At 46.4% G+C, this 23473-nt stretch overlaps 1 pseudogene; it reads right to left on the bottom strand.

Moving 5' to 3' along the window:
• Positions 1-12505, bottom strand: part of LOC138489418 (zinc finger protein 850-like) — a 124524-nt pseudogene extending 112019 nt beyond the window's left edge.
• Between the last annotated feature and the right edge of the window lie 10968 nt (positions 12506-23473).

Below are 23473 nucleotides of genomic sequence, written 5' to 3'. Positions count from 1 at the left end.
ACCAGGAGGGAAGAGGAGATGTCCGCCCACTCAGAGAGTAAATAAGTGATATGACCAGGTAGCTGATAGATGATAGCCAGAGTAAGGGAATGGCTAGGAGAGAGAGAAAGAGAGCCTGCATATGAGGCATTCGAAAGATGAGTAGGCCTGCATAGGAATGACAGAGGCAGGAATCCACTCAGGGAAGATCAGGGCTTCACACCCTCCAGAACGGTGGATCTGGGCACAGAGAGGATCTTGTAGCCATCAGGGAGGAGAGTGTAAAAGCTTGTGACAGAGCTGGCTGTGAACCATGTCTCGATGAGACCGAGGACATCGAGGTCAGGTTCCTCCAGTAGGTGGCAGATGTCAGAGGAGCTTTTGACAGCTGAGCAGGAGTTTAGAGTGCCGATGTGGAGAAGGTTGCCGTCCTTGAACGACTTCCAGGGAGGGATAGAAATCAGAGGTATGCCCTGCAGAGGTGTAGAAGCAGCCCGAGGGGAGGCAGAAGAGGAAGGAGGAGGGGGCAAGGTAGCCAGGGAGAAGGCCACATGGGTAGGCATGGGAGCCGTGGATGGGAGAGAAGGGACAGCAAGAGAAGAAAGGAAATTGATGAGGCACGGGAAGCATCTATCAAAGAGGAGAAGGTTGGCCTAAGGGCCTTGGACCGAGACGGTACCATTCAAGTAAATGTAAATGATGACCTTAGAGGAGTGGAAGCAGGCCAAGAGGGCCTCTCACCGGGTGCCATCATTAATATGAGAGGAGGAGAAGGGAGAGAGCACAGAAACCATATGTAGAGTCCATAGGTCTGGTGAGGGAACAACAAAGAGGATGTCAGTGAAAGTTTGCTTGGAGGAGGCACATAGGTGTTAGCAATAGGGAGACCTGGGTTGGAGATCAGGATGTCCTTTTTAAAAATGTTCCTACCAGATTTAGTGAGGAGAGCAGGATTGTCGATAGAGAAGCAATTGGAGAAGATAGGAGAGACAAAGAGGACTATAGAATAGGTAGGGAGAGGAGAGAAGAGGAATGGAGTGGGACACAGGGCAGGAGCAAGCAGACAAGACAAGTTGACAGGCGCTTAGATAGTGGTAGGAAGGTTTGCCAGATGAGTACTTATTTAGTAGGCGAGCCACATAGCAGCCCTACTTTCACAATGCAATTTTAACAACAGGAGAAAACACAGCAAGATTGAGAGTCTGCTAAGGGGTGTACTGAAGGCGCCACTCCTAACCCGGGCCCCCCCTACCTTACTGAGTAGCTGCTGGAAGACAGCAGGCCACTGGCTTACCCTGCTGACACCTGTAGACACTAGTGGGAGTCGCCCTTTGCATTGGGGCCCATAGCCGCAGGGGCTGCCAGGCAGTGGCTGCCCTGGGAAGGTCAGGTATGAGTGGTAATCTGGCCTATCAGGGCAGGGGGCGGGCAGGGAGGAGGGAGGGGAGAACGGAAGGGAATCAAGGAACGAGAGAGTCAGGGGAAAAGGCAACATTGCACGCGACCCTGGGGGCCTCAAAAAGATATTTTCAAAGTTCAAAAAGACCCAGGAGGGTCCTTGCAACACACACTCACCTGGGACACTGGGTTGAAAGTGGCGCTCCCAGGTAGTGCAGGCCACTAAGCCTGGCAAAAAAACACAAAGCAGCCAATCAGGTGAGGGGGCGGGCAGGGACGAATGAGGAGGGAACAGAAGGAAATCAAGGAACGAGAGAGTCAGGAGGAAAAGGCAACACTGCAAGCGGCCTGGGGGGGCCTCAAAAAGATATTTTCAAAGTGCAACAAAGCCCAGGGGGGTCCTTGCAACACACTCACCGGGTGAAAGTAACTAAAGCTATCAAACCCCAGACCATCATCCAGCTACCAAAATAAGACATCACTCTTTAGGCAACAACATTAAATGGTTGCAGAATGGAGGGAACTTCCTGGAGCATCATCCATGCAGGCATTAGCAGTAACCATAAAAGTACAGAACAGCAATAAGCCTTAACAAATACTGATACATTTATAAGACAGAATATGAGTCATAAAACATCACAGTCCCATGGATACTAGCACGGGTAATCACAGTGATAATCATAATACATAAGTGGCTATAAATCAAAACAACAAGAAATATGCAGTATTGAAAATAGATGAACAGATGCATAATTAAAACAACAATAAAATGAATGCTGTAGTTGAACTATTTCAAATGTGTAATACACAATCAATCACACTAATTATTATATTTAATTACTAGAAAACTGCATAACAATATCAGATTGCGGCATTCAAGGTAAATTTAAATAAAATAAAGAGGATTTGGAACAGCAGTGCAGAGGAAACTCTAACTGTATAATAGTCTACTATCAAGTTACAACCAGGCACTATAATTAATTCTTTCTTGGATGAGTCCATAATGGCTCATGGCGATGCCAAGATTCTACGTCGTATCCACCAGGCCTGTGACGGCCAACTGGAGGAATAGTGAGGAAGTCAATTGATTGAAGACCCTATGCAAGTTCCTCATTATGGAAGGTCATTTTTTTATAATCTTGGCCACCTTGCCCAGTGGCGTGAAAACTCCTAGCTTCAATAGTATCTTCTCTCATGATTGACAAGCAGTGTTTTCTGATGGCATATCCAATAGATACACTTACTGATAAGACAGTCTTTCCCCTCCAGTTTTCCTGATATTAATGTTGGTTCATTGGTCATGTATGTCGATAGCTCAATGGCAACGTGCTCTCCTTGGAAGCAAGACGACACGAAGCAACACAGGTTCGATCCCTGCGTCCACGCTACGAAACCTCTGGTTTAAACGTGTTATAAATAACCTATCATTTCATATCATATCATATAATAAATACTCCTCCACTATGGTTATAAGCATGCATAGTGGCAAATGTCTTTTTTAAACTATGGGCCTCATTACAAGGTCGGCGGTAACCCGCTGGTGCTACCGGCGGGTTGCCGCCGAACTCGAAACACTGCTCCGCTGACTCAGATACCGGTGCCACTGGGACATCACAAGTCCCAGCAGCCCAGGATGTCAGGCGGCGGAAAGTGTAAGCCCCCATTCCTGTGGAGTCCCAAAGGACTCCACAGGAATGGGGACATGGAAGCACCTGCTCCGTCGAAAACCATGCCTGCAGGGGCCGGTGCTCTCAGCAGGTCAGACCTGCCGGAAGCACCGCCCCCTGCAGGCATTCTTATATTCTGGTGGTCCGTAATGGGTGCCAGTACGTTGCTATCAGCACCATTATTGCCGGACTACCAGGCTTGTAATGATATCCTATGTCTTTTTGGTATATAATGTCCCCTGGGCCAATAACAATTCCCTACAACAACCATTCCCTACAACAGTATGAGGTGCATCATCTGAGGTTTTGGGTTTTTTTACCACATAATTTCTAGGTGGAATATACCCCGTGATTGGGGATGGATGGTTTTTAATGTGATTTTCAATCACCTGGAAAATGGGATTCCGTTAGCAGGCATTTGATTAGTTACCAGTAAATGGGCAGATACAGCGATCCTAGGTGGTGGCCTACCCACAGGTGGATTCATCAAAGTGGTTCATTTTTTCAGATCTAGTTATGACAAACTAATTTTTAAATCACCAATAGCTTGTCACAAACTTCTAAGTTCAGCCAGTAACAAAATCAATATGTGAGCAACGTAGGGATCTGGGACTTGATTTCCATTTTGCTCATCATGGGCAACAGTATTATCTGGATTAGGGTCCGCCATAACAGTTCACTGCTCCTTGACCAAAATAGTGAGTGGATCAAAGCAACTGGAAATTCAGATTCCTTCAGAGATAACAAAAGGGACTTGTAAGGAGTCTTCCTCTTCTGAATTGCCAGTTGACGGTTGATTATTGAACAATTGGTGACTTCAAGGCATCACTGGGCACTCCATGGTGCAATGCATCTCAAATGGAAGGGTATAATTATCTCCACCATTTGGTTAGACAGTAATTTGGTGGTATCTTTACATGAAATAAAAAATAATAATAATAATTTGGCATTTATATAGCGCTACGAACCCTTAGGTATCTGAGCGCTGCTTATTATTACCCACGGTGTGTGGTGCTCATTTATCGACCTCGGAAGGATGAAACGCTGAGTTTGGCGCTGCCGGGATTCGAACCTGCGTTCGCAGGCTCTGCACTGATGTCAAAGCGAGCGCTCTACTCGCTGTGCCACTTGACATGGTTTCGATTTAGGAAAAGATCATTGTGTTTGGTGGGTTTTCACAGAGTTCTTGCATGGTGTCCCTTTCGGTGCTTCTGACTACTTATCTGAAACAGGGAGGTCTGATACAGGTGCTGCAGCTGGACTATTAATATTGTCTAAGAGGCCCTCAATCTCATGCATTAACAAGTTTAACTCTGTTAAGAGAGCAACCAGGCAGGCCACTTTCTGTGAGCCATTGACAGGTGAAATGTGTGACACAGCTTGATGCTTCAACATACTCTTTCAAGTAAATGTTAAAGAATATCATAAAATATGGATCAAGTCAGTGCTGTATGCTCGACTGGTTCAAGGGGCAGTTTTAGTCTGTCGCGGCCCGTGCTGCCTCCAAATGATGTTAATTTTTAAAAATAAAAGTAGATGCAGATCATAGGCCAGACCCGCTGGACTTCTGAGTACTTTAACCATTAGTTGTCCAAAGAGCCTGTATCAAATGAAGTAAGGTGGCGTAGCAGGGGCTGTATTGAAAACATACAGCCTCACATGCTTGCAGACCTTCGCAGAGTGCAGCGGGCTGCTTTGCTTTTTCTTCGGCCTTCGGTGAGTGCTTGTTATCCAGTGTCTTTTGGAGCATGGTGGGCTGGGCCAACAGAAAAGCAAATCAGCATTACATGGTCCTCTGGAGATGGAGGACGGCCTTTCCCTTGTCCCCAGGCTCGATATCTAGTGTGTTTTTGAGCATGGAGAGCGGGACCAACAGAACAGGAAAGCAGTAGTACAGGATGCTGTTGAGGTGGAAGACTGCTGCAGACTGCCTTGGTCGCTGCCCAGTATGGATCGTCTGATGCAGGTGCAGATGTGAGCTATAAGTGAAGCTTTTATCACACTCTGTAGACTGGAATGGTCGCCACCCAGAATGGATCTTCTGATGCAGGTGCAGATGTGAGCTAGAAGTGAAGCTTTTATCACACTTTGTACACTGGTATGGTCGCTTCCCAGTATGGATCTTCTGATGCTTCTGCAGATTTGAGCTCTGAGTGAAGCTTTTATCACACTTTGTACACTGGTATGGTCGCTCACCAGTATGGATCTTCTGATGCAGGTGCAGATGTGAGCTGGAAGTGAAGCTTTTATCACACTCTGTACACTGGTATGGTCGCTCCCCAGTATGGATCTTCTGATGCTGTTGCAGATTTGATCTCTGAATGAAGCTTTTCCCACACTCTGTACAATGGTATGGTCGCTCCCCAGTATGGATCTTCTGATGCTGCTGCAGATTTGATCTCTGAATGAATCTTTTGTCACACTCAGTACACTGGTATGGCCGCTCCCCAGTATGGATCTTCTGATGCTGATGCAGATGTGAGCTTTGAGTGAAGCTTTTCCCACACTCTGTGCACTGGTATGGTCTCTCCCCAGTATGGATCCTCTGATGCTGTTGCAGTTCTGAGCTGTTAGTGTAGCTTTTCTCACACTCTGAGCACTGGTATGGTCGTTCCCCAGTATGGATCATCTGATGCTGCTTCAGTTCTGAGCTCTGAGTGAAGCTTTTCTCACACTCCGTACACTGGTATGGTCGCTCCCCAGTATGGATCATCTGATGCTGCTGCAGATTTGATCTCTGAATGAAGCTTTTCTCACACTCTGTACACTGGTATGGTCGCTCCGCAGTATGAATCTTCTGATGCCTGTACAGGTGTGACTTATAAGTGAATCTTTTCTCACAATCTGAGCACTGGTATGGTCTCTCCCCAGTATGGATCCTCTGATGCTGCTGAAGATGTAATCTATACGTGAAGCCTTTCTCACACTCTGAACAATGGTAGGGCTGCTGCCCAGTATGGCTCTGCTGATGCTGGGTTAGATGTGAGCTCTGATTGAAGCATTTCTCACACACCGAGCACTTGAAAGGTCTTTCCCCTGGGTTTGACCTTGGCTGTCTTCTCAGCTTTGATGTGTGATTAAAGTGCTGGTCACATTCCGTGCACTCGTAGGACGTCTCCCCAGCATGCATCCACTGATGGCTGTTCATTCTCTGTTGACAGAAGCAGAGGGACACTTTATTATTTGATGTCATTTTACAGCCTAAAAAACAATAGATCTAGCTGGGAGCTATTAATCCTTGTTTTACACCCTGCTCACAAACTCACTGGGTGATACTGTGAGTACCCACGCTTCTGAGCCTTCACCAATCAGGAGAGACATGGAAGAAATGTACTTGTTGAGATAATCCTACACGGACCTACACGTAAAATATTGAGTACAAATCTAGTTGTACTTGCTCCCCATACATGAACAGATGAGACCTGGGCATGAATTTCACTTTCATTGTTTGATGCAGTATTTTTCAAAAACAAGAAATTCATTGGGGACACATAGAATGATCAAAGAGTAGCTATCGACTATGGGGTGATATTGTGTGCCTCACTTATCCTGACCACAGACCTAGCACCTTCCTCCCCTCTGCTTGCCCATCCTTGCTCCTCCCCCACTTCAAACTACTACTATTGTAGGACCGCTCCCACAGCATACACGCACCTACGCTTGAGCAATCATGCCTGTGAATAAGGCTCCTCACCTTCCCATAAGCAAATCCCACTCTCTGCCTTCTATAACCAGCCCAGCGATACAAGTGCACCCAACAGGCTCACCGGCCTCTTCACTGCACCAACCTACCCATCACAACATAATCCCACTTACCTTGCCCATCTAAAGCTCTGCCACAATTACCGTCCTAAGACACAAACCCCAAGACCACAACTACCCGAAACCATCTACAACAACCCAAACCCCTTGTGAGAAAGGATGCCTCCACACCCAACCTAATGCTCATCAAAAAAGAAGTAACCTCTGCCCTGCCCCTTCGAAACCACCTGTGCCTAAAGTAAGAAATGCCCACCATAGACAGCGAACCTACTACCTACCAAACCAGACAATTAATGTACCTGTACTGCTACAATGCCTGTCCTTCCCCTCTCAACCTCCTGCACTCAAAGTAAGAAATGCCTGCTTGAGACAGTAAACCTACTACCTACCCAACCAGAGAATCAATGGACCTGTACTGCTACACTGCCTGTCCTGCCCCTCTCAACCTCCTGCGCCCAAAGTAAGAAATGCCCGCTTGAGACAGTAAACCTACTACCTACCCAACCAGAGAATCAATAGACCTGTACTGCTATACTCCCTGCCCTGCCCCTCTCAACCTCCTGTGCCCAAAGTAAGAAATGCGCACTTGAGACACCAAGGATGCGATTCAAGAATGGGCTTGACGGGGTCTCTTCTGGCACTGGCTGAGGCGTTGATAATCGGGCTCCCTCCCCTGACAGGGCATGTTTTTACTCGGCCCTGTCACAGTGGCATGCACATAAGAGCCCATGAAGGTAAGGAGGGACTGGAAGGGGGGTGTTCTGGCACCGGCTGAGGTGTTGAGGTTTGGGCTCCCTCCCCTGACAGGGCCTGTGTTCCTGCCATGTCCCAGTGGCATGCACATAAGAGCTCATGACGGTAAGTAGGGGCTGGAAGGGGGTCTGTTCCGGCACCAGCTGAGGTGTTGATAATCGGGGTCCCTCCCCTGCAAGTGCCTGTTTTTCCTCGCCCCTGTCACAGTGGCATGCACATAAGAGCCCATGAAGGTAAGGAGGGACTGGAAGGGGGGTGTTCTGGCACCGGCTGAGGTGTTGAGGTTTGGGCTCCCTCCCCTGACAGGGCCTGTTTTTCCTCGCCCCTGTCACAGTGGCATGCACATAAGAGCCCATGAAGGTAAGGAGGGGCAGGAAGGGGGTCTATTCCGGCATAGGGGTGTCACAGTATTGGTTTTATGGCGGTATGATAACCTTCTTGCCAAATGACGGTATATCATGGTTATCGCAGTATAGCAGGAGTTAACTAATCTTAACAAATATTTTCTTAAAGGTCATAAATTGTCAGCATTTTGAAACTTGTCTCTGTACATTTTTAGCTGATCCTCAAGGAATCTAAGGCGGCTGCAGATTTGGTCTTTCATGGCGCTCACTCGATAACCTTGAATGAAAGAGGGACTAGTGGAAGTGTTAAAATGCACATTTTGAGCAATGAGCTTGCTGCTCAGTCACGGGTCATCACTTTGAAAATCGGCCTCGACCCGCATTATTTTGGAACCACATGACATGAGCATCATGACCCCTTACTGTGATCAGTCATAAGAGTTTGTTTTAATGACGCTTTATTCCATTAAAGGGAGAAAAGTCACTCATGTGAGGACTGAAATCCTGTGTCATTGTGTTTCTTTTGTCAAAATGTCATAGCCAACACACACTCACCGAAAGGTTGCATATTGATCAAATCACTATAGCTTGTTTACCATCTGCCTGGTGTATTATAAAGGTCTGATGTTGGAGTCACCACTGACCATGTAATCCTAACAGGACAACGTTCAGTGGGCGCTGTTGATTTCTTTCAATACATGTTAATTTACCATCTTAAAAATAGTGGCACAAACTTTTGGAAAATGGCAAAGTTAAAATACATATCGGCACAAATATGGCTTAGACCAACACCTCACCACAACCCCATCATTACCATTTTCCCCAGATCAGAGTCCATTAAGACCCTTGTCATGTGAGTTGAGACAGAGGAATGCTTTCATGGATGGTGTCACAAATCGAGGATAGACCTGAGAAATATCTCACCCCCATTACTCTGGATACTTCAAATTGAATGTATCTGTCCTGCCTGCTTGAGTCCAGTGCCATATGCAGAAGGCAGGTGAAGGATCAAGCGAAGCAACAACTTGGTGCCAATGTGCAAATCTACAGGAAGGACAGTGGGGGCAGGATAGGCAATTCATATACTAGCACAAAGCACTGATAGGCCCAGTGTTCACACAGTCCACAGAGCTAACTTTTTTTGTGGACTTGCATCAGAAGGGTATCCAGTTCATTGCCCCCCTTTGAATTCTGGGATGTGTAGTTTCCCATCTTTCAAATTGGTGCCAAAACTACAAATTGGCTGATCTTTAACCCGACTCGTCTGATCACAGTGAAAGAGCGGTCACAGCATCAAAGCTGCATTTACTAATGTGGCCTCACTTTCCCTATGCTCTTGTCTGGCAAACAAAGCCCCCTTGGCAGAAGCCACATCCCACAGTGCAAGATCCAGACTGCACAGCACTTGCTTACTGCAGCCTTTCCAAATCAGATTGAAAAGCTTACGTAATAGCTGCAGGCCCTAAAACGGTATACCGGTATAAACAACGTGACGGTTATTATAGTTCAATTAAGCTGTTCATGGTATCTATAACGGTATACCAATATACTGTTACACCCCTATTCCAGCACCAGCTGAGGTCTTGATAATCGGACTCCCTCCGCTGACAGGGCCTGTTTTTCCTTAGCCCTATCACAGTGGAATGCACATAAGAGTCCATGAGGGTAAAGAGAGGCTGGTAGGGGGTCTGTTCCGGCACCGGCTGAGGTGTTGATAATCAGACTCCCTCCCCAGACATGGCCTGTTTTTCCTCAGCCCTGTCACAGTGGAATGCAAATAAGAGCCCATGAAGGTAAGGAGGGTCTGGGTAGGGGGTCTGTTCTGGCACCGGCAGCGGCATTGAAAATCAGACTCCCTCCCCTGACAGGGCCTGTTTTTCCTCGGCCCTGTCACAGTGGCATGCACATAAAGCAGTGCATGTACGACGTAAGCCTTTTTCCGAGGAGCATTTATGTGCAAAAACAAACCCCATGTCTTCAGATGATGGTGTACTTACCACCTGAGAACCAGAACAGAGGCTACGTCCGGCACTAGGGGTATTATCAAGCCTTATTATGTGTATTTTAAAGGTCCACTCGAGGTGCTGGTCTATATCACGTGGGCAGATCAAGCAAAACTGTACAGATTTCAAATGGTGCTGTGCAGCCATCTTTGCTAATGAAGGATGCTCAGCTAGAAAGTTAGTTGTTAATGTAACCAACTAAATGTATCATACTGACTCTTCTCCAAACATATTATTGAAAAACATTATAAAAATTCAACAAAAAATATTTCAGAGGCCACACTATGCTAGTAAAATTGTCTCCATAGCCTTAGTAAATAGAATTAAGATTGGGTGGATAAAGGTATTGGATTTTGACCCCTGCAAACAGGTTTTCATGCAAGACTTTCTATTCATAGTAAAAACGCACTGGAATTCCAACAAGAAAATAATATTTAGATAAAGGTAAATGTATATTTTATATGTTTTACGGTGTCTACAGCATGGAACCTACCCACATGACACATTGCAGGTTTGTGGTTGCTTAGTTTACCATAACTGGCACATTCCTGGGGATTTTCGGTTTTACTTGTAACCATAACGTCCTTTTAACAAAGTTGTTTCACTGAATTTCATAGGTTTTTATTTTGCTACATGACATACAACTAGAACCAAAACCTTACAACAAGAGAACATTCAGGGATCTTCGTTCTCTCGCCTGGCAGCAAAATCCTGGAATCACCTACCTAAAAAGATATGCAACACAATGGATCATCTGAAATTCCGAAAACTGTTCAAAACTTGGCGTTTTGCTCCTGAAACAGGATGAAATAATGTACATGGTGTACTGGCAATCTATAATGTCCCTTGCACAAGTTATCCTCCTCTGCCACCTCCATCATTTCCTGTCCACTATTCACTACCATTGTAAAGTGCCCTGTTAGGCCATCCGTCCACCCGTCAACTTTATGCACAGTGTTTCTGACAGACGCACGCAGCTTCCTCTCCCATAAATACAATGATACGTGCTGCACACCTGGAGAAAGACCCCATGTCATAAAGGACACCTTCAGCCCTGTTTGTTTCGACAACAGCACGCTCATACCTGCCTACCCTTTGGGTTTATCCAAGAGACTCAGGGTTTTCATGCTCTTCTCTGGGTCTCCGCGGAAGAGCTTGGAGTCTCCGGGTTGTCGCAGCACACCGAGAGTTGCTGTGGCTTGGAAGGGCTGGAGCAGTCAACGTTGAAACGGCTAAGGCAACACTTGCCGCACCTGCATCCCCGAAAAGGTTGGTTTTCAAATTGTTTGTGATTTTCTAATCAAGGGTTAATTTTATTTGTTTCTGCCAGCGAAGCACCGATGGGAGGGCTTGCTAAAATTTTAGTGAGATGTCTCAGTAGGTCTATACAGGCTGCAGGCATTCTCCCCTCATTCTCTTTGTTTCTTTTAAGTCACCCCGTCTTATTGCAGGCATTAGCAGGCAAGGGTGTGGGAATGGCCCATTTCCCTGTCAAGCCACAGCTCACTGGGATGGGCTGCTTAGCATTCGAAAGCCCCATCATCTGCATCTATGCTAAAGTAAATACCAGACTAGCAATGCATACTAGTCTGTGCCATGTCTGCTTGGTTTACATGAAAACAATGTGTTTACCCTTTATGAGGCATTGCACATTTTATTTATCTCCTATTTAACAAGATGCATGCCAGTGTGAAATGACTGAACTGCATTCTGGGACGTGTAGTCTTGTAGTTATAACAGGGAAACCAGGGGTATAATCCCAGAATCAAATTAAAGAGCCTAGAAGGCCGTCTCCGAATGGAATGGTGTGTGGGTGCAAATTTCCAAAATGATGTTTGGAGGTCCCTGAGAAGAAGTCCCTGCACATGTTAGAAAACATGCCTTTATCTAGATTAGTGTAATGCTTCCAAATGCAAAAGGGCCCTGTACAAATGGTAAATGTGTTTTTTGAGGGCACAGTTAATGTTGATGCAGTTTTGTGCACTTAGCCGATCACACATTCAATATAGTTTACCTTTTTGACATGTGGGCGGAGCCTTGTGTAACTGGGCAGAGTCTTGTATGGCTATGGGTGGAGCATAATTCTCAAATGTAGGCAGGTATGAACATGCTGCATGCTGGGAATTCTAACACTTAAAGGCCCATATTTAGTGGAACATGTGAAACTGCAACCCCCAGAACGCCGCATTGTTGGCTAAAATACAAGGGATGACTGAAGATGAGCCCCATGACTTGGGTCCATTTGGCAGCAATGACTCCTGTCCCAAAAGCAGCAGTCCAGGCGGCCCCTCACCTCATCTGGCTCTTCCCCAGCCATTCCTCTCCTGTGATCTGGGATGGTGTGCTCCCCAGTAAGCTTGGGTAGATGTCTCTTCAGTGAACTTGGATGGATTCCTCTCCCCTGTGATCTTGGGTGGATTTTGCTCCAGTGATCTCGGGTGGATTCCTCTCTCGTGATCTCGGTTGGATTTCCCTCCAGTGATCTTGAATGGATTCCTCCCTTAGAGATCCTTAATGGATTACTCTGCAGTGACCTCTTGGAGTATTCGGAGCAAACGCACTAAGGAAGAGAGGAATGTCCTGTGAGACTGGGTGATGTGCAGGGTCCCAGGACTGCACTGAGGCTGCGCAGAACAGGAGATACTAATCACCAAGAAAAAGAGACACTGATCACACACCCAGGAGACACTACTCTCCTGAGCATGCGCAGAGACTGTCACCACCGGAGCTCCTCCAAATTTGTTTTATATGGCTCCTAGAGCACCCCACGCCCCCTGTGTCCCCTCGGAACCACTTTGAGAAAGAGTGAGAGTAATCTCCTTGCCAGATATCAGTCAAATGCCGCTTTTACAGGCCGGGTCTTGGTCACCTCCTCCTGGGCATTTGTCTACCATCTCTCCTTAAATGCCAGGTTTAATGCGCTGGAACATCCGGACAGACTTTGAATCAATCCTTCCTTCCTTCCTTCCTTCCTTCCTTCCTTCCTTCCTTCCTTCCTTCCTTCCTTCCTTCCTTCCTTCCTTCCTTCCTTCCTTCCTTCCTTCCTTCCTTCCTTCCTTCCTTCCTTCCTTCCTTCCTTCCTTCCTTCCTTCCTTCCTTCCTTCCTTCCTTCCTTCCTTCCTTCCTTCCTTCCTTCCTTCCTTCCTTCCTTCCTTCCTTCCTTCCTTCCTTCCTTCCTTCCTTCCTTCCTTCCTTCCTTCCTTCCTTCCTTCCTTCCTTCCTTCCTTCCTTCCTTCCTTCCTTCCTTCCTTCCTTCCTTCCTTCCTTCCTTCCTTCCTTCCTTCCTTTTTTCCTCCCTCCCTTCCTTCCTTCCTTCCACGTGCCAACTGGCCCGAGGGCCTCAGGGCGCACATAGAATGAACAAGACAAAACAACAGCGAGTGAGCGTCAGAAAGAGAAGAGAGAAGGTTTAGATTAGGGGATGCATTGCTTGTCCACCTGTACTTGATCAGGCGGAATCTGGGTTGGACTAGCTTGGCCTGGTCTTGTGATCTGTGGGAGCACACAGGTAGGTATAGCTTCAGACGCTCTGTAAGGTAGACAGGCGCGTCATGGGTCAAGCACATGTGGGTAAGAGGCAAGATCTTGTGAGACACACGTTGCCTCGCGGGCACCCAACGCAGCTTTCTTATTGCCTCAGAGATAGGATGCTATCTAGGGATACCCAGAACTGCTCTTACTACTCCATTTTGGGTAACTTGGAGAGCAGAGAAGTTCGATTGGGTGGTGCCGACCAGCAGACAATTACAGGAGTCAAGCCGTGAGTTGTCTAGGGAAGAGTCCGGAAGAGACATCTTTTTCTCAGAGAGAAAGGGGCGAATATGACTGAGGAGTTTGTTGATAAGCCCACAGGATGCACAAGTTTTGGTGATGTGCTGCCTCATGGTGAGCTCAGAATGGAGGGTGGCACCCAGTGTTTTCACACTCATTGCAACTGGAATGATGGCATTGGTGATGGAAACGTTAGCATCATCTGGGCCCTGTTTCTTCAGCATATGGCTAGATGCGGGAATAAGAATCCCAGTTTTCTCTGCATTGAGGGCCATTGACTTCGGCACCATTCAAGAATGGATGGTGGAATATATGTAGTTGATGGCCTGAGAATCCTTGGAGTAAATGCCTGAGAGTTTTAAGATGACCTGAGTGTCATCTTCATAGTTAGTATACAGGACACTCAGGTTGCCAAGCATCACCAGAAGTGGGAGGATGTAGATGTTAAACAGAGTGGGCAACAAGGAGGAGCCCTAGGGGACCCTGTGGGTGAGTAATGCAGGAGAGGAACAGGCATCGTCTAGGGTGGCCCTGGCAGTGCAAGGGTCCAGAAACGAGGCCAGCCACTGTGTATCTGTACTTGAACAACCTACCAGAGATTGCAACCTGGTCGCCAACAATTCATGGTCGACCAGGTCGAAGTTGGCAGAAAGGTCGAGCAGCATAGGCAGGGCCGGGTGGCCTTGATCGATGATGGAGGAGCGATTAGACTTAAGCTCGAGTATGGCGCTCGAAAGCCAAATTGACAGTGGCCCAGTATGCCCTTTTCCTTGATGAATTTCTGAAGTTGCAAGTATGCAACTCGATCCATAACTTTGAGGAAGAACCAGACATTGGTGATTGGGCAATAGTGTTGTGGCTGAATGGGGTCCAGGTTGTCTTTTTTTAGGTAGAGGAGTGATCCAAGTTTCTTTAAGGTCGAGGGGGACACACCATTTAAGGAAAGACTGATTAATGAGTTTGGTCACCCATGGAACTAGGATGTCAAGGCAGCTGACTACAAAACCTGAGGGACAGGAGTCACCCTTACATGAGGTGGGCCTCATGATAGGTAGGATCTGTGTAATTTCGGCCACAGTGCTGGGGCCGAATGAGAAAGCTGTTTGAGGTTGGCGATAGGAGTGAGGAGGAGTCCTGTGCTCACGGTGTGGGGGCGGGCATGGTACAGGTCTGGTTGTTGTGATATGTGCTAGATTGCAGGTGGGAGGCAACTTTGGCAATAAACATGTTGTGGATTGCTTGGCACCAGACAGAGCCCTTGGGTGGTGCAGCTTTGGTGTGAGGTTTACTCTTAAAAGTCCCTCAAGATGGCAAATAATTCCTTGGAGTTTGATTTTGCATAACAGATTATTTTGTTGTAGTATGAGGATTTGGCATGGATAACAGCGGCCTTGAAGTTCTTCCCTGCCAATTTGTAGAGTGCAAGTGTTGTTGGTGAAGGCTGTTTCCACCAGGTTCATTCGGCAGATCTCCTAAGATGTCTGAGGGTCAGAATGTTGTTATTAAACCAGCTTTGGGTAAGAGTTTCAGGCTTATTCATTAGCATGTATTGAACAGTTACAAAATGTTTATTAAATTCTAAAATCATACGGTCAAATTAACATACATGCCAACCCTCCCGATTTAGGCGGGAGACTTCAATTTTTCAATTAAGAATATTGTTATTTTCACTGCTCCCTCCTGCCTAAATAATTATAACACCAATGCAATTCTGTGAGAAATTTCATTCTCCCGATTTCTGTGGTTAAGCCCCCCACTCGGGGGCTCCAAAATGTTGGCATGTCTGTATTACCCGCTTCCTTGCATAGGACTTGATTATCAGCTTATAATATTTACTCGACGTTTTCAAATCAGCATATAAGCATTATCTAATTTACTTTATTTTATGCCATATACCTGTCATATAACTTTAGGAGAGTATGAGTACATGGGCACATTTATTCAACGTCCCAAACCTACACAGCAATATAAGCTGTGAGAGTCACTGTGAGAAAGCGTGCTGCAGCGAAGCATGTAGCCCTTTTAGCAAAAGGCTTCAAGCTTAGGTCCAAAGAGCCTTAGCAGCCATGCTTCAGCCAGGCCATAACACACCTTTTTTAGAACAACATAGTCGGGTAAATTTATCTAAACTCAGCTGCATTTAACATCAATTAGGGAAACATAGAAGAAGTGTTTCTATTGATGAATACATGATTTCCAATATTTTACACTCGCTGAATCCATTACACGTAGGGCTCACAATTTAGTTATCTTCTCCTGCAGAAAGAATATCTCCTCATCACCCGACCGCAGAAACCGCAGGCAGACCCTTGCTGGAAGACACACATTCTGAATTGCAACACTCACACAGCCACAGACAGAATGCTGCGCAGGGATTGGCTAAGGCAAGGGAAGGCGAGAGCTTTCCCAGGGTTTAGTTTGCAGTAGTGATATCATGGAATAGCAACAGAAAATGATAACAGACCTCAGAGTTTAAGGACAAGACACTGTACCCCGATTGGCAGACCACAGCAGGTTTGCCAAGTTTCCACAACCATGTTCCTGCAAAGCATAACAACTTGTGTAGCATGACCAACATTTTGCCACAGCTCAGAGGGAGATTTTGTAAAGGAAATTGGGAGAATGAAATAGATTTAAGGGGAGCTAGACTGGAGGCGGGAAGACCAAAAAGAAGAACAGAACAGTAAAATAATTGAGAGAAAATTAAGGAAGAAATTAGAAGCTTCGCAGCACTGAGGTCTTATTTTCCGGATGTTGAAAAGATGAAAGCGGCAGGAACAAGACGTAATTGAGATATGATGATCATAGGAAAGATTTGTATCAAGATGAAGACCAAGGTTGCGGGCAGTCAGGGAAAAGGGCAGATGCAAAGGGGAAAAAAGAACAAATGGAGGGGAAACAGGAGGGGGGATAGTATTGGTGGGAAAAAAGAGAACTTCATTCTTAATGGATTAAGAACGAGAAAATGGTCAGAAAATGGTATAGAATGTCGGAAGGAAGGAAAGACAAATATAAAACAGGAACCGAACGTGCAAAAACAAGTCACGATGGTCCAGAGAATGGGGCCTCATCATGACAGTAAATTTGCCGAATTACGACCAAACTCAATGACTATTACCACCACTTGGTCCTGTGGGCTTCCACAGGATTACAAGTGGTGGTAATTCCCCATTTTTGGAGTCCATAGGACTCCATTGGCCTTTTGGTGGATTCACCATCAGGGGCGGATACACTGCATGGTAAATTGGGTATTTGTTGAAGGTACCTCCAAATGTATGATTTGGTGGTACGGGAAAAACAGCTGTAATTCCGTTACCACCAAAACAAGTTGTGGTAACGGAATGACCACCCATATTTGCCCGCACCACCAAACTTTTAATGAGGCCTTTAGAAGAGGTGATTGACAGACACAAAAGAATGTTTCAACCAGCAATCGTAACCTCTCAAAGGCTACGTCAATCTTTATCAATAAGATGAAACATAAGGTGAGCACGGAGCATGCCATAGCAAGCTGTAAACTGGAGGAAGTACAACACAAAGGGCCTCATTATGACCTTGGCGGTAGCCATACCGCTATTGCCCGAAATCGCGCCCGGGTCTGGGTTCCCAGAATGAGGAATTACCAGGCCATTCCGAGTTCGGAGGGCCCGGTAATTCCTCCCTCCATGAACCCGGACCTTCCCCATTCCCATTGCAGCCCTCATAGGGCTGAATGGGAATGGTAGAGGGAGCAAACAACGGGCCGATTACGAGTGGCCCGTTGTTTGCTCCCTCTTCCCTTCGCGGGACCCGGTAAGCACGCCTGGTTTTACCATGCGTGTTTACCGGGTCCCGCGAGGGGACCTCGTAATGTGGCGGAGCAGGTTTAACGGGTCCGCATCCTTTTGCGGCACCCGTTAACCCGTTCCGCCAGGGTTGTAATTAGGCCCAAATAATTGTGTGACAAGGTCTTAGCACAAGTGGAGGCACATGAATGGCAAAAACCCATTATATACACACGAAAGAGAGAGGTAAACAATTTGAGACTGTGCCTGTCTGAGAAAAGGAAGTGATTTGTTGACAATTCCCGATGCATATCATACAACCGTGTGCTACACATCTCATTAGAACTTGGCAATGAAGTATGTCATCACAATCAAACAGAAAATGCTGTCATTCCTCTTCAGTTACAAGAAGGGTTCTTCATGACTAGTGTGGTCGACAATATAGACCCCAATCCATGCACTTCCACAGCTCATGACTCTTTCCTTGGTACAGGGACATCAATATTTCAACATCCAGATGACAATTTTACTGGGATTTAGCAGACTATGGGCCTCATCATGAGTTGGGCGGTAACGCCGGCGCTAATAGCGCTGGTGCTATCTGCCCTACTGCCAAACCCACCAGCGCTATTAGCGCCGGATCACGGGTTTGGCGGATTTGGAAATCCCCATTCCCTATTGAGCCCATTCGGGAATGCCCCATTCCCCATTGGGCTCAATGGGGAAATGTATGCGCTCATACCGCCGGCGGATTTCCCGCAGGCGGTATAAGCGCGAATATTCGGCAGATTTCCCCCCAGCTCAGAGCTGGGGAGAAATCGGCCGAAGCCCTGATTTGGCAGACCCTTAAATCCAGCGGCAACAGCGCTACCGCCGGATTTAAGGGTTACCACCAAACCCGTGATGAGGCCCTATGTCTAAAAATCCTTGTGCCGAGAAAGTGAATAAACATCTTCCTGAGTGCTACAGCAGCGTACACCCTCTTCCTCCTATGAGAACTGATTGTCCTCTGCCAACAGTAGAAGAGAAATTAGTGAACTACCAAGTTACGCCGCAAGCTATGGTGAAGGAATACACTTGGCTGAAGCATGTAACACAGGTTCTGACTAGAGACAACCTACAGGGGAAGGAAATAATCACCTGGGCAGCATACCACGCAAATCAACAAGATGAAATGCCAAAATATTGTGAATTAACACTTTCTTCCCTTCTTCCTGTATTCCCAGACCATGCTATGTCAGTGGCCATGATTCACCATTCAATGGCTATTGTGAAACCAGCAATTGAAGGCCTTAATCCCAGTAAGATTCCAATCATATGTTTGACCAGCCACTCTATGCTTTGGCAAAACAAATCCAGTGGAACTGGCCAACAACTCATGGCGACAACCAATTCATTGTAATATTTGTGCTGTAAATTGAGATGGCAGTTCGCAAGGGTCTTGTAAATGTATTGGATAAAAGTGGGAGCACTGGAGCACTTGTTCGGCTAACATTACTGCAACTGGAAAAGCAGATTCGTTTATAAAAGGATTTCATGTGACTCGTACCCATAGGGATCATCAGATCATAAACAGTAGTCTCTATTGGTTATAGGTCAAAGGATCGACAACTAAAGGATCGAATGGTCAAAGGGTCGTCACCAAAGGACCGAAAACAAAAGGATCAAAAAAAATGTTATTTATTTTTTGACATTTTTTTTTTTTTGTTGGGGGGGTCCCCCCAATCCCTGTTTATTGTGGTAAACACCACTTTTTTCCCTAAACGAAACCCCCCAAAAAAATGTAAATCAAAAAAAAAATGTGAACCTTTTGTTTTCGGTCCATTGGTGTCGATCCTTTGACCATTCGACCCTTTGTAGTCGACCCTTTGACCGGACACCGTCTCTATTTACTTCCACAGCAGGCCTACAACGACAACAGCCAAGACATAGGGCCTCAAACTGAGATTGGTGGTAATCATGGCGCTATTTGCGCCATGACTGCCACCAATAGCGGGTCCGGCACCGGTGTTGTTCAATGGGGACTTACCGGTGTAGTCCGACCCTGGCGGGACTGGTAAGCCCCCATTGAACAAGCCATTCCCCATTCCCATTTGAGCCCCCATGGGGCTCAATGGGAATTGGAAAGGCGCTATTTACGGGCCTGCTAATGGCAGGCCCGTAATTAGCGGCCTGGTCCCCTCACGGGACCCGCAAGGGACATGTGGTCTGACCACACGTCCCTTGCGGTTCCCGTTGGGGGACCTCGGAATCAGGTGGTAGGGGACTCGTAATGATCCCCATAGAGGCTAGCAGTCAAGTTAAGTCACTTGAAGACTGGTGTAAAGGGAGAAGTGATGTATGTACCCAATTTAGATTCTGTTATATCATTCTAAATCTAGAACTCCTTTTTATGACATTTGTAAGAGCGATACAAGAAGGAGAATTCCAGCTCTAATTAGAGGCGCTATCCAGGATTGTTCCCTAGTTCTTTTCCTTGGACCACACTCACTATGCATAATGGATTCCTGTCCACTTAAGTGACATGATTTCACTTAAAAAGCATCACAATAACACCTATGCAGAATTCATGAAAGGAAAATTTGCCACAAAAAAGTCAAAGCGTTCGTTCTCTGCAATTGCTATTGGTCAAGTTCATGAACAACATAACACATCAGTCAAAGGTGATGGAAGGGCTGAAGGTCTGGCAGAAAATTCAACACCTCTGCATCGTGGGATGGTTTATGGTCCCGAGATGTCCCGCTAAGTTGAAGAATTTAATTCTACAAAGACGAAGAGATGGGAAAAAGATGAGCATCACCACAAGAACAACAAGCATTCACAGATGGCTTTGGCAAAACATATCAAGTCTCTTACTCATAGAATACAAGATATGGTAAACCCCCTCAGTGAAACCAGCTGTGATCTAATGGTACTTGACGGCATAAATACAGTAGATCCAGCAGTTGCAGACAAATGGCTAAATATTGAAAAAGGTGGAGTTGACCAGTATGGGTTATATGTCAGCGACAGGCTTATTAATCAAATTAAACATATCACCAATCCTATTAAGCGGCTTAACCTCCACCTCTTCAGCCGTCCTCCTGTTTGTGAGAAGTCGGGTAAACAGTTACAACCAATGTTCCCTCTGAGCTGTGCGCATGTGCGCTTGCCCAGCTTCCATCTGGGTGCCGCTCAGAAGAGTTTTACAAGCGCTCACAGACAAGTAACATCTTCTCAAGAATGAATAAGACACAAGCCACAGCAGTTACTTCAAGACAGCTACATTATATGAACTAGTCTTGATATGCTGGTCTAGCCTATTTACATTACCCTACTATGCAAACGTGACCTTAGAAACTTAAAAACCTGAAAACACGAAAACACCCTCAAGAGGTTAAGACCAAATATGCAAAAGTGGCTCCATTAACTGAAGATCTGCACATTGCAACCAAATAACCATCCCTCCCCACCCATGAATCCTATACTTGACTCTAACACACTTATAAATTATGACTCTGGCCTCTGCCCCAGGACTCATTTAGATATTACCGGACAACCTTGCCTCTGCCTCCCTTTGTTCTACGAAATGTTACCATATGTTTACCTACATCAACTTGTTCTAGGTTTGTTTTAATATGAATAACGTTTAAGCACCAGAATTTATGTTACACTCGGTATCTTAGCAAGAGCGTCACCCGCACTATGTAGCTGAATGCTCAAATATCGGATTGTGATGCTGGAAATGCATTGGAGGGACAGGGTCTCCATATCCTTGTCCTGTAATCCTTTATCATGTGTGTTCTGTGTTATTTTCTACACAGGAGTCCATGTGGGACTCCTGGCAGTGCAGCTCTTCCTCTTTTTGGTCATGGTGAACAGAGACCCTTGGGATACCTTTATGGCACTCATGGGTGTGGGTACAACTCAGTATCCCTAGTGTATGTTTTTGGGCACCTGTGTGTGTCCCACAGAGCAGGGTATGGTCTGGTGGCAGCTCCATGCCGAACTTGATAGGTGCTCTGAGTATCCTCCATTTTGGGATACCCAGGCCCTGCCATAGGAATCAGGGGATTCCTGATGGGATGAGATGGCCCCAACATCCTCTTGTTTTCCATCAGCTGTTACCTTGTTTTCCCAAAGTCCCGGGAAGCCCCGACTCTGTCCCTTCTCCTGATTGGCTGTTGGGTGGAAGTTCCATATATGGTATTGTGGGGAAGTCCACGCCGGACTGACTGAAGCCTTCCCAATTACTGTATGTTAAGGGTACGCCCGTGGGGTGGGACCTTGGTGAATGCAGTGTGTGACAAATACGCATTTCATGTTATGGGTGTCTGGTATCTGTGTGTGTGACACTAAGAATGAGACTGCCCTGCCTGAAACTGGTATGAATGCAGTGTTGTGTGCTGAAAGGCAGAGTGCTTGTCCGAATCCACATTCCGTGGTATGGGTACCTGGATAGAAGTGAATGGCCTGAATACACGGTGAGTCTGATTGGCTGCCTGCCTGCCTGAATGCCCTTCTGAATGAATGGTTAACTGAGTGTGACCCAGCAGAGTGAATGAGAGACCAAACAGTATATTTGGGGACCTCTCACTGAAGTCAATACTTGATGTTTACCTTGAAGCCCAGCAAGAAGAAGGAGGTTTTGCTGCTGCTTACGTTTAACACAATCGAAAAGCTGTTGTGTCTCCAAGAACTGACCCAGAGAGAACCTGGCTAGGAGACCTCTTTGCGAGCTAAGAGGGATGATTGTGCACCAGCTAACCTTCACCAAGGCTCCCTGGAAGTCAGTCCTCAAAAGGCTGCCGACCGGAGACCACTGAGGAATCTGAAGTGAATCGCCAGGATGTCGGCGACCATCCCCCCCGACAACCACCACCGTCAACCGAAGTTCAGAGGATCGCGGTAATCTCGTCAACCGAAGGCGCAAGGCTCCATTGCCTAAGACACTTTGAAATCCAGGATTCCCTTGCTCATCACCGTCAACCGGTTTGTTCCGCCAGAGAAAGTCAAGGTCGCTGACGAACTGAGGAGAATCCGCAGATGGATTTCCTGCCACCCGAAGTCCACAAAGACGACGACGACGAAGATCCGAAAGCCAGCAGTGGTCAAGTAACCCTCGCCAAAGCAGAACACAGATGACACAACGCCCTTGCTAGGTCTACGTTCTTCATTGACTGCTTTGTGGCATCGAACTTTCATCACTGAGGTCCACCGCATGCCTCATCTTTGCAGGGCGTCCACGACTAATCTTCAATGAGCACTGCGAAAACCGAAGCAGCCGTCTCAAATATATTCTTCAACCGTTTTCTTGGAATTTCGATGACCCGTGGCTCCTGCCTTAAAGGGAGTTCACGCAAAAAGGAATCCATTGACGGCCCGTCGAAGAACTCTGTTACCATCAATATTGTATATATGTATCTTTCTATTATTGTCTGAGCACAAAATGTGTTATTGATTGTGTATATATATATATTCTGAGCCTTATTTATATAGTGTGTAAACATTCCTTTGTGGGTGTTTGGGTTCTACACTGTACTTAAGAACCAGCCCGCATCACCCCTGAGAGCTTAAGCCTTCATTGCTCATTCATGTTTACCATGTAGAGAATCTTGTCTGGTGTCCCCTGTGCTTCTACTCTGCCATATAGAGGGCAGGAGTACATAAACCCCCTCCAGTCTTTGGATGGATACCGACTGTAAGTATGCCGGCTACTTGGATGCGTAACCTCATCCCTTGCTTCCTATCATTTGTACTTCTATGACACAATCACTTTGAAGCTGTACTCTTGCAAGTTAACACATTATAAAACCAAAATATTAGCTTGTCCTGTAAGGATGTAGAGTAGGTAACTGTCATACCCAGCGTCTCCTACTTAAGCATTGCTAACATTACCCTATAAGTGGATAGTAACATTACAATATCATTTACTCGGCCTGTAAGGGACAAGGGATAAGGACTATGCCTGGCATTACTTGTACATAATGTTAAGACAATGGGCCTCATTACGACCCTGGCGTTAACCAATGGCGCTATTAGCGCCATGGCTA

This window comes from Ambystoma mexicanum, chromosome 9 (genome assembly GCF_040938575.1).
Source record: "Ambystoma mexicanum isolate Mex_15411 chromosome 9, UKY_AmexF1_1, whole genome shotgun sequence".
Classification (NCBI taxonomy): domain Eukaryota; kingdom Metazoa; phylum Chordata; class Amphibia; order Caudata; family Ambystomatidae; genus Ambystoma; species Ambystoma mexicanum.
This window is presented reverse-complemented; position numbering and strand designations above follow the sequence as displayed.